The sequence below is a fragment of the Hemiscyllium ocellatum genome, chromosome 19 (assembly GCF_020745735.1).
Source record: "Hemiscyllium ocellatum isolate sHemOce1 chromosome 19, sHemOce1.pat.X.cur, whole genome shotgun sequence".
Taxonomy (NCBI): Eukaryota; Metazoa; Chordata; class Chondrichthyes; order Orectolobiformes; family Hemiscylliidae; genus Hemiscyllium; species Hemiscyllium ocellatum.
The window spans coordinates 58,638,661-58,651,079 of NC_083419.1; the positions used below are offsets into that span (position 1 = coordinate 58,638,661).

Below are 12,419 nucleotides of genomic sequence, written 5' to 3' on the forward strand. Positions count from 1 at the left end.
AGGGATGTGTAGGTTGGGAGCATTAGTCAGGGGTAAATGAAAAGTAATAGCGAATGAGTTTAGATGGGATACTCTTTACAGGGTCGGTGTGGACCTGTTGGGCCGAAGGGCCTGTTTCCACACTGTAGGGATTCATAAACAAAAAATTCATACTCCATGCGTGTGTTTCCTCCGGGTGCTCCAGTTTCCTCCCACAGCCCAAAGATATGCAGGTTTGTTGGATTGGCAATGCTAGATTGTCCATAGTGTCCAGGGATGTGCAGGGTAGGTGGGTTAGCTGTGGCAAATTCAGGGCTGCAGGGATAGGGTCAGAGGGTTTGGGTCTGGGTGGGATGCTCTTTGGAGAGTTGGTGTGGACTTGATGGGCTGAATGGCCTATTTCCACACTGTAGAGATTCTATGTTCCTCTAGAAGAAGCACGCAGACTAATGACCTCAGTGTTGATCTTCAAGAACAAGAGTGTTCTACCCACGTCCTCATAAGGCCATGACCACTGCTTATTCATTCCTCCCTGCTTCAAGTCTATGTGACCCATCCCTGAGAAAGAAATACAGAAATCCCAAAAGCTCGGTTTCTGTGAGATGTGACTGACCTTCCTCCTTAATGAAACATTGGGGATCAGGAGACCAATCTGCATTCCATAGATTTCAAATTCTTTGGCAAAAAAACGGTCTCCCTACCAGTCAGGTGATTGCAGTCACCTTGTGTAAATGATGTTCCAAATGCATCCCGAGACAAACCACTTCTGAAATGTGAATATCTTAGCGTGTGATGGATGTCCACAGACACCTCGGGGCTATACAGTCGGCGATGGTGCACCTTGGGGAGTGTGCGCAGTTTTTAAATTTGCTGTCCATACATGCTCACATAATATGTACATCCATCGTCAAGTATCACAAAGTATTTTCCCTGTAATGTTTCGCCGCCAGATTTTCAGGTGGAATTATTATTTAAGAAATACATGAAGCAAGTGTTAGCATGTGTGAAATCTGGGAGATGTTCGAACCTGTCTCAGCACAAATGGGAGTGGCTGCGGATGGGAAGGTTACAGGGTGGGTCAGGGGGTAAAAAAAAGCACCAGGCTTGAAGTGTAGCTCAGATTGCTCCCTTCTCGACATCTCAATTGCACTATAAATCTTGGTCTCCAAACAAGATCTATTTGATGTTCTTACAGGGCAGGCTTCAATCCAGTGATAGTGGGATTGCTGGTAAGTTCCTCAAACACTTGACAAATATTTGAATTCTTATCTCTGAACCCTTGTATTTCTCAATTGAAGAGACAGCTGCTTTAAGGCATAAAGCATTTCTATCAGTGGCACTGAGATCAATGCAGATAATGCCAGCATTATCATTTGTGTGTGTGGTATTTCTGTTGTTGGCTGCTAACAAGTTCTTTGTCCTGTTGCAATTGGGAGTAATTACCTGAAAGAACTGAGGAATTCACATATGTTAATTAATAGGGATCATTAGTTAACATTTAATATGCATGACACTGTCTCAAGTCTTTTGCACCTTTTTCTTATTTTACCCTTTCCTGCAGCATTTCATTCCAGTTCTGAGCGAATTTAAAGTAAAAGTGAGCTGCGCAGTGCATGGTTTGTTGTTATGTTTCCAGTTTTGGTGCCAGGTTTTAATTAGTTGCATTTCTCAGAGAGCTTCGCCACTTCAAGATCCAAGCAATGTTGAAAGGTCTTTTTTTAACTTCCTTTTGATAGGGGCATGTATGCATCAGACAGCTTGTGTGAAGCCAGGTGAAGTGTTGGAGGGCCAGGAATGCAGCTAGCCCTATGCTTAACTAAATTCCAGTGATGTTGATATCCAAACAGTGCTTTTCCATAGTTGGAAATTCAAAAGGTGGGATGGGAGTGGTGATGAATGCTTCAAGTGACAGAAATCTGAAATAGAAACAGAACATTGACAATTCATGATCATGAGCATTTGAAAAGATCCCTCCAATTGTTTGGGAGTACTGTAGATGCTTTATCCGGACTGTCACAGTTTTAAACTAATGCCCGTTCCAATCAGTGTACTTGTAATCTAACATAGAGTCATAGAGATGTACAGCATGGAAACAGACCCTTCAGTCCAATCTGTCCATGTCAACGCAATCTACCAGTACCCGGCCCGTATCCCTCCAAACCCTTCCTATTCATATACCCATCCAGATGCCTTTTAAATGTTGCAGTTGTATTAGTCTCCACCATTTCTTCTGATAGCTCATTCCATACACGTCTCACCCTCTGCGAGAAAAGGTTGCCCCTTAGCAGTAGACTCCAAATAGAGTCATAGAGGGTTATACAACACAGAAATAGACCCTTCGGCCCAATCCATCCATGCTGACCAGGTAGAACATAGAACATAGAAGGATACAGCGCAGTACAGGCCCTTCGGCCCTCGATGTTGCGCCGACCGAATCCTACCTAACCTATACTAGCCCAATAACTTCCAAATGCCTATCCAATGCCCGCTTAAATGACCATAAAGAAGGAGAGTTCACCACTGATACGGGCAGGGCATTCCATGAACTCACAACCCGCTGTGTGAAGAATCTACCCCTAACATCTGTCCTATACCTACCACCCCTTAATTTAAAGCTATGTCCCCTAGTAACACCTGACTCCATTAGCTGTAAAAGGTTCTTAGTATCTACCCTATCTAAACCCCTAATCATCTTATACACTTCTATCAGATCTCCCCTAAACCTTCTCTTCTCCAATGAGAACAGCCCCAAGTGCCTCAGCCTTTCCTCATAAGATTTTCCTACCATTCCAGGCAACATCCTGGTAAACCTCCTCTGCACTCGTTCTAAAGCTTCCACATCCTTCCTATAGTATGGCGACCAAAACTGCACACAATACTCCAGATGAGGCCGCACCAGAGTCTTATACAACTGCAACATGACCTCAGGACTCCGGAACTCAATTCCTCTGCCAATAAAGCCCAGTACTCCATATGCCTTCCTCACAGCACTATTTACCTGGGTGGCAACTTTCAGAGATCTGTGTACATGGACACCAAGATCCCTCTGCTCATCCACACTACCAAGTAGCCTACCATTAGCCCAGTAATCCATCATCTTGTTATTCCTACCAAAGTGAACGACTTCGCACTTAGCTACATTGAATTCCATTTGCCACATTTCCGCCCAGCTCTGCAACTTATCTATATCCCGCTGTAACCTACCACTTCCTTCCTCACTATCCACAACTCCACCGACTTTTGTGTCATCCGCAAACTTGCTTACCCAGCTTTCAAGTCCTTCCTCTAGATCATTTATAAAGATAACAAAAAGCAATGGTCCCAAAACAGATCGTTGTGGTACACCGCTAGTAACTGCGCTCCAAGATGAACATAATCCATCAACTACTACCCTCTGTCTCCTTCCAGCCAGCCAATTCCTAATCCAAACCTCTAATGTATCCTCAATGCCATACCTCCGAAGTTTTAGCATTAGCCTACCATGGGGAACCTTATCGAACGCCTTACTAAAATCCATATACACAACATCTACTGCTTTACCCTCATCCACTTCCTTGGTCACCTTCTCAAAGAACTCAATAAGGTTTGTGAGGCACGACCTGCCCTTCACAAAACCATGCTGGCTATCCCTGATCACGTTATTCCTACCCAGATGTTCATAAATCTTATCCCTTACCATTCTCTCTAAGACTTTGCCCACCACTGAAGTCAGACTCACTGGCCTATAGTTACTCGGGCTATCCCTACTCCCTTTCTTGAACAAAATCCCTACTCCCTACAAGGTCTCCTGAACTTGTCCCATTGGCCTATGTTGACCTATCCAAATGTCCAAAAATGTCCTCTATTCTCCAATCACGCCCCAACAAAGACTTTCTACATCTCTTCGTTGACAGCAGTCACTCCATTTTGACTTCCTCCAGATTTCAAGTGAATGTAGAAACACACTTCCTTAACTTTGCGGGTGAAAAGAGCATGGGAAGAACCTATATTCAATCATTTCGGATCTGGAGATCTCATTCTCACAGTTTACGATGTAGCTCTCCCAGGCCAGATTCCCCAAACCTAACTGGACCTGTCATGTAAATACTGAGAACAGGTCAGAGAACAGGGAATTCTGTGGTGAGTAACTGCTCCTGACTCCCAGAATTTGTCCATCATCTACAAGGCTGTGATGGAGTAATCGCCACTTCAGCTGAGAATGCATTCCAACAATACTCAAGAGGCTTGACACCATTTCATCGGACATCATACAGGCAGTTCAGAAATGCGGCATTCAGCCCAGTCATATCTGCGTTTGTACTCTTTACTCTCATCTTTCCTTGTCTAAATCCACTAGTGCAACTTTCTACTTCCTTCTCCCTTATGTTTGTCCAGCTTCCCCTTAAATATATCTGTTTCAAATACTCCCTCTGTACCAATCTCCACATTCTCAATGCCATCCAGGACAAATTAGCCCACTTGATGGACACCCCATCCATCCATCACTTCGTGCATTCACTCCATCCAGCACTGCCATATATTGACAGCAGTTTGCTGCAGTGTAGCTTGTATATGGTTCAATGTGTTAAGTCTTCCTCAACAGTAAAATCCATGTGTCTATTATGCAGAAAGTAAAGGGTAGCAGGTGCATTGAAACATGTACCGCCCATATGTTCAAGTCCAAACCAAATACTACCGCAATTTGAAACGATATCACCATTCCTTCACTGTTGCTAGGCCAAAACCTGGAACTCACTTCCTAACGATGTGGTCGGTGTATTTACACTGTATGGACTGACGGACTCACCCCCACTGTCTCAAGGACATTTAAGAATGGGCAGCAAATTTTGGTCTCGCCAATGATACCCACATCTCCATGAAAAGAGAAGTTAACAAAAAGCACTGAGCCTCCATTTCATCTAACTAACTTATGTGGATCAAAAGGTCAGAAGATTCATGTCACCTTGACATCCATTTTTGTTTGTTTTATTTTCTTCTCTGCTGTCCCATTACTTGTGTAGGACAGCATCTGAGTAGAGATGCATATGGACTGTGCGTCAGGGTACTTTGTGCTTTATTCTGGCACCTAGTTAAAAGGCAATGTGAACCCAAGACAGGACAGTAGCTCAGGGCCTCAAACAGAGAGGAAGTGAGGACTGCAGATGCTGAAGATCAGAGTCGAGCGTATGGTGCTGGAAAAGCACAGCAGGTCAGGCAGCATCCGAGGAGCAGGAGAATTGATATAAGCCCTTCATCAGGGCCTCAACCTACTGAACCAGGTGAGTCGAGAGCTTAGAATTGGGAGTCATTTCAAAGTTGACACATCCAGTTTACCTGGATAAAATATGAGTGGATCTGCTATTGTATACCTGCCATTTATATTAAGGGCAATCATCAAGGATCAGATAAACTCTGACCATTCCTCCTAAGATATTGAAATTATTCGTCAATCAGAAAGGGAAGAAGAATTCCTATTTGAGTTCCAGCCTGTGCTGTGTTGATGGAAGTCATGTGGGTAACCTTCAGGATTTCAACAATCTAACCTTAGAGAAGGGAAAATCAGGCAGGTTTATGCTTTTAAGCTTGCTGGGAAAAATGCACATCTGCTCATCAGATGATAGGTTACTTCCAGTGTGAAGTGCAGTGCAGTCTAACAGCTTCTTTTATTGCCAGAGATCATAGCCAATGACCGGACAGTTTAATGGGTTTTGGACAGAAGCCAGTGCATGGTAATTCATATTGAGAGGCATTGTTATAGAGAAGAGAAAAATAAGAACAATACACAATAAAGTTCAATAACAATTTACCTTCAATGAAAATGTATGTCTCATGACACCACTCAGTGACAAAATCACTTCATAAGTTCATAAGATAGAGGAGCAGAATTAGGCCAATCAGCCCCTCGGGTCTGCTCTCCCATTTGATCATGGCTAAGATGCTCCTCATCCCCATTTTCCTGCCTTCACTCGGTGGTTCAATGGTTAGTACTGCTGCCTCACAGCGCCAGGGACCCAGGTTTGATTCCCGCCTTGGGCGACTATCTGTGTTGAGTTTGCACATTCTATCCGTGTCTGCTTGGGTTTCCTCTGGATGCTCCGGTTTCCTCCCACAATTCAAATATGTGCAAGTCAGGTGAATTGGCCATGCTAAATTGCCAATGGTGTTAGGTGCATTAGTCAGGGGTAAATATAGGGTAGAGGAATATAGGGTAGGGGAAAATCTGTCTAACTCCTTCCTTAAATTTACTCACTGTCCCATCATCCACTGCATTTTAGGATAGCGGATTCCACAGATTCACAATCCTTTGGGAAAAGTAGTTTCTCCTCAACTCTGTTTTAAATTTGCTACCCCTTATCCTAAGACAATTTCCTCTCGTCCGAGAATGCCCCAAAGAGGAAGTATCTGCTCCTTGGCTATTTTATCCACACCTTTTATCATCTTGAATACCTCAATTTGATACTCCCTCATTATTCTAAATTGCACTTGCAAGGTTTAAAGCAGAAACTGTTACAGGCTTGTCCAGTTCATCTCTTGAGAACTAACACACATTCCATTTGTCAGTGATCTAAACTCAACAAAGCACCACTGTGTGGAAAACATCATTCAGACTCATCAGTCTTAAAGACAGTAATTTAGTGGTGGCGTTCTTGCCATTGAGTTAAAACCTTTGTGAGTTAGGAACAGGAGTGGCTATTTCATCAATAAAGCCTGTTCCACCATTCAATTAGATCATTAACTCCAACATAGCCGTCGTTTCCTCCGCCATTCCCTTTAATACCTCTGGTTAACAGAAATTCATCAAATTCCTATTAAAAATGAACTATTAACCCAGTTTTAAATGCTGATGAGAGTTCTAAACCTCTCCTCTCATTTGCAATTTGGAAAGAGACATTTCACAATTTAAATCCTGAAATGTGCCTATACATTTTAGATTTTCCCAGTCCTAGATTCTCCAACATTTATAAATAGGTTGTATAAACTATCAGACTTTTTAATATCTTAAACACAATCAAGTCCAATGTCATAGAATCCCAACAGTGTAGAAACAGGCCATTATGCCCAACCAGTACAAAGAGTAACCCACCCAGACCCACTCCCCTACCCTGTTACTCTACAGTTCCCCTGACTAATGCACCTTAACTACACACCACATCCCTGGACACTAGGGCCAATTTAACATGACCAATTGACCTAACCTGCACATCTTTGGATTGTGGGAGGAAACCCACACAGATATGGGGCGAATGTGCAAACTCCAAACAGACAGACCCAGAGGGTGGAATCAAACCCCAGTCCCTGGTGCTGTGAGATAGCTGTGCTTACCACGGAGCCATCGTGCCACCCAATAGATAGGTCTATGCTGACAATTCAACATGTTATGATCCTTTAGAGACTGATGACCTTTTATTGTAACAACGTTGACTAAACACACCTTCAGGAAACTGAGTGGAGGGCATGACCCTGTCTGTGTCAATGGTGCTGAGGTGGAGATGGTTGACAGCGTCACGTTCCTGGGAGTGATGATCACCAACAATCTGCCCTGGTTCACTCACATTGACGTCACAGTCAAGAAAGCACAACAACGTCTCTACTCCCTCAGGAGGCTAAGGAAATTCGGCATGTCCTCAAAGACTCTTACTAATTGTTTTCAAAGCACTATAGAAACCGTCCAATCCAGAGGCATCACAGTGTGGTTTGGCAACTGCCCGCCCCAAGACCGAAAGAAACTACAGAGAGTTGTGAACACAGGCCAGTCCATCACACAAACCAGCCTCCCATCCATTGACTTAATCTATATTTCCCGCTGTCTCGGGAAAAGGATAACTTAATCAAAGACCCCTCCCACCCCGGTATTACTTTCTTCCACCCTTTCCCATTGGGCAGAAGACATAACTATGAATGTGCGTACAAACACATTCAAGAACAGCTTCTTTCCAGCTGATACTAGACTTTTGAAAAGACCTCTCAAATGTTAATGTTGATCTTTTTCTCTGCACCTTCTCTGCGGTTGGAGCACTGTATTCTGCATTCTCTTCTGCTACCCTGATGTACTATGCATAGTACGATCGGCCTGTAGAACACACAAAACAACACTTTTCACTGTATCTCAGTACACATGGCAATAATAAATCAAATCTAGTTTCACCATTTAAATTTTAGAAAGACCACATATCCTCCTACATAGTTGTACTTTATTCTGTCCCACATGGACACCAAGTTATCAGTGTAGGAAAGAATGTGGATTTGATGTTACAATCAGATCAGCTATAGGGGTGGAGGGAGTTATACAGGGTAAGGGGGTGGCATGAATGGAGCATGGAAAGTGATTGGGTTGAGGGACTGTGTATTGGGTAGATTGGACGGTTCATAGGTGTTTCTGATTTTATTCAAACTGAACTATTTTTACAATCAATTACAGACCAATCAGTCTCACGTCTCAGCATGGTGTTAAAAAGGATTCTAAGGGATTGGATTTATGGCCATCTGGAAGAGCATGGCTTGATTAAATGCAGTCAGCACAGCTTTGTGAGGGGCAGGTCATGCCTCACAAAACTTATTGAGTCCTTTGAGGATGTTACTAGAAATATTGATGAGGGTCGAGCGGTGGATGTGGTGTATGTGGACTTCAGCAAGGCATTTGATAAGGCTCGTTCAGAAGGTCAGGAGGAATGGGATACAAGGAAATTTAGCTGTCTGGAAACAGAATTGGCTGGTCGACAGAAGACAGTGAGTGATAGTGGAAGGAACGTATTCTGCCTGGAAATCAGTGGTGAGTGGTGTTCCACAGGGCTCTGTTCTTGGGCCTCTACTCTTTGTAATTTTTATTAATGACTTGGATGAGGAGATTGAATGATGGGTTAGCAAGTTTGCAGATGACACAAGGGTTGGAGGTGTCGTTGTCAGTATAGAGGACTGTTGTAGGCTGCAGTGGGACACTGACAGGATGCAGAGATGGGCTGAGAGGTGGCAGATGGAGTTCAACCTGGATAAATGAAAAGTGATGCATTTTGTATGGTCGAACTTGAAAGTTGAGTACAGGATTAAGGATAGGATTCTTGGCAGTGTGGAGGAACAGCAGGCAGTGTGGAGGAACAGCAGGATCTTCGTGCGCAGGTACATAGATCCCTTAAAATGTCCACCCAAGTGGACAGGGTTGTTAAGAAAGCATATGGCGTTTTGGTTTTCATTAACAGGGGGATTGAGTTTAAGAGCCGTGAGATCTTGTTGCAGCTCTATAAACTTTGGTTAGACCGCACTTGGAATACTGTGTCCAGTTCTGGTCGCCCTATTAAAGGAAAGATGTGGATGCTTTGGAGAGGGTTCAGAGGAGGTTTACCAGGATGCTGCCTGGAATGGAGGGCTTATCTTACGAAGAGAGATTGACTGAGCTCAGACTTTTCTCATTGGAAAAAAGAAGGAAGAGAGGGGACCTAATTGAGGTGTATAAGATAATGAGAGGCATAGATGGAGTTGATAGCCAGAGACTTTTTCCCAGGGCAAAAGTTTTTAATACGAGGGGTCATAGTTTTAAGCTGTTTGGCGGAAAGTATAGAGGGGACGTCAGAGGCGGGTTCTTCATGCAAGAGTTGTGAGAGCGTGGGATGCGTTGCCAGCAGCAGTTGTGGAAGCAAAGTCATTGGGGATATTTAAGACACTACTGGACATGCATATGGTCACAGAAATTTGAGGGTTTGTACATTAGGTTTACCTTACATGAGGATAAATGGTCGGCACAACATCGTGGGCTGAAGGGCCGGTTCTGTGCTGTACTGTTCTATGTTCTATGTAATCAGCTGCACAACTGCAGGTAGCATCAGTGGCTCAGTGGTTGGCACTGCTGCATCATAGTGCCAGGGACCCGGGTTGGATTCCAGCCTTGGGCGATTGTCTGTGTGGAGTTTCCGCATTCTCTCCATCTGGGTGCTCCAGTTTCCTCCTACAGTCCAAAGATGTGCAGGTTAGGTGGATTGGCTAAATTGTCCATAGTGTTCAGGGATGTGGAGTTTGGGTGCATTAGTCAGGGGTTATGTGCAATGGAATGGGTTACTTTCGGAGAATTATTGTGGACTTTTTGTGCCGAAGGGCTTGCTTCAACGCTGTAGGAACTCTATGACAATTCTAGCACCTGCCCACTCCATTAATGAAGATCCTGTCATTGTGGGCACTTTCTCCCAAAGTGGCAACGCAGGTGGAAATGAGGGAAATTTCCTGCCTCCAAATACTGGCCTCCAGTTTGAAAGCTCAGCCCTAACAATCCATGCAGAGCCATCACAGATGCCCTTGACATTGCCTGTCCTTGTGAAGAGTTTCCTCCCAGTTACTCAGTCTGGGCCTCATCATCTTTCTGGTCATCATTATCCTGAAGGCATCGAGTCTCATTGTCAAGCAGGATTCTAAGCAGCTTGTGTAATAACTTTCCCTGCTGGGGCCTATTTCACCTTTATTTTAACAAATGTTTTGACTTCAAATTCATAGTGATTGCATACCAAAGAAAATGTGACAATACAGAAGGCACAAACTTTCTAAAGCTCATGAGCTGTCAGGTCCCAAGGCACTATTTGAAAATGAGAAAGGGAGTTTTCCCTCATTTCTGTTACAGTTTACCCTGCAGCCATTCCTGATATGGTTGGCATGGACTTGATCGGCTGAATGGCCTCTTTTGCCATAATTAAATTAAGCTATTAAAACATATTTTCTGGCCATTTTCATCACCTATCATAACTTGTGATCTCCTGTCTACAAAAGTCTCATAAAATATATGAAAGTATCTTTAAAAGTTATATGTAATGTATGTGAGGACTTGTGGGACTTTAGCTGAATTAAATAAATTACTGAATAAATAGTCTTGAGGAGCAACACCATATCTTAAAATGTCTAATGATTGTGTTAATTTGTATTGCTGTTACATGTCTCTACTCCTGCCAGGAAACCTGCTGTCAAAGCATGTCACCCTCATCCAGCCTGCACCATCCTCACACTGTAGCCCGCCTGCAAACAATCTGCGAAACCATTGTCCAACAACACCCAGGTGTATCCCCTATTTCTGCTGCCCCCCCACCAACTTTCCCCTCTTGGAGAGATCGCCATAGGTTTTCAGCTCTGATCAAATATCTGAATTGCCTTTTGATGTTTTCTTTTCTGGATGTCACTTTTGTAGAGTCCATTTTGCTCTTGCAATTTGAAGCACCTCTATTTGTCTTGTGCTACGAACACCAGCAGTAGACCATCAGTCTTTTAGAAGTCTTTGCAGGTTTTTCCGTATTACAAGCTTGGGTTTTCTTGCTAACACATCCTCCATTTTCACAAAAAAAAACTTTTGACCAAGTATCATTTAACTTCTGTATCATGGTGACCATCTCCCGCCTATAATTTGTTCAAATCAGATAAACTACCTACTTATTCCTATGGGGGCCAAGATTAGAGTGGTGCTAGAAAAGCACAGCAGGGACCTTGGAACCATCTACACAAGTATTGGCGCTGATACCCACTATGTGCAGAGCGCAGTGGCACATGCCCAGGCATTGACACAGCCTGTCATGGCCAACTGACATCACGGACCACATCTGAGCATGTGCGGGGTTTGGGGGTGGTGTCAGTTTGTTGTGATGTCTAATCACTGTTTCAGTAAAAAGTACAGGAGTTCCTCTGAGAATTCTGTCCAGTTTCAATTCTCCAATCAACATCCCACAAACAATTATCTGGTCATTATCACACTGCTGTTTGTGAGACTTTGCTGTGTGCAAATCGCATGCCACATTCCTCACCTTAAAGTAGTGATATCTTTAGTCATCTGTAAAGTGCTTTGGGACACACTCTCTCTGTAATTGTGAAAGGTGCGATATAGTTCATCACTTTTGCAATCAACAATAATTTTGCAATCAACAACAGGAGAATTACAAGTGTACCAGTAATTTTAAAAAGTCTCACACCGACAGCACTGATGCAACATCAAATTTTCTTTTCCTATAGTACTCCATTGCAGCAGAAAGCACTGTGGAAACTCAGTGTGGCTCAGTTCTAATATCTGAAATCTTCAGTTGTACTGAAAAGCAAACACACATGACTCAAATCTAGAATTTTGTGGCATCAAGGGGCTTAATCTGTTGGGTAAGAGTTAACATGAAGGCTTTTATCAAATAGATATTTTTTGGCTTTGCTTGGGAGAAGCACCAAAGAAGATAAAGGTGAGAATCTGACCTTCAACAAATAGCACAAACTAAACCATATTCATTGCATTTGAAGCAAGCAACAGGCCAAGGAAAGCACTTTGTAAAATTGGTGATCCAAGCTTGCAGTGAACTAAGCAGAAACGTCAAAGTCAGTGCCCATTGACGTGGAAATGAGTTTGTCCTTCTGTGTAAAGGGTTGCTATTCAGCAGGAAGTAAAATGTCTTCACTGACTGGTGAGTGTAATATATGGGGGATTAATTGTGCCAAAGCAATTGATCTTTCTGCAAGGA

The 12,419-nt window shown here is 43.3% G+C and overlaps 1 protein-coding gene across 1 annotated transcript in view; it reads left to right on the forward strand.

Annotated features, from left to right (window-relative positions):
- Positions 1-12,419, forward strand: part of prickle1b (prickle homolog 1b) — a 142,834-nt gene that overhangs the window by 66,325 nt on the left and 64,090 nt on the right. The gene's annotated exons all lie outside the window — the stretch shown is intronic.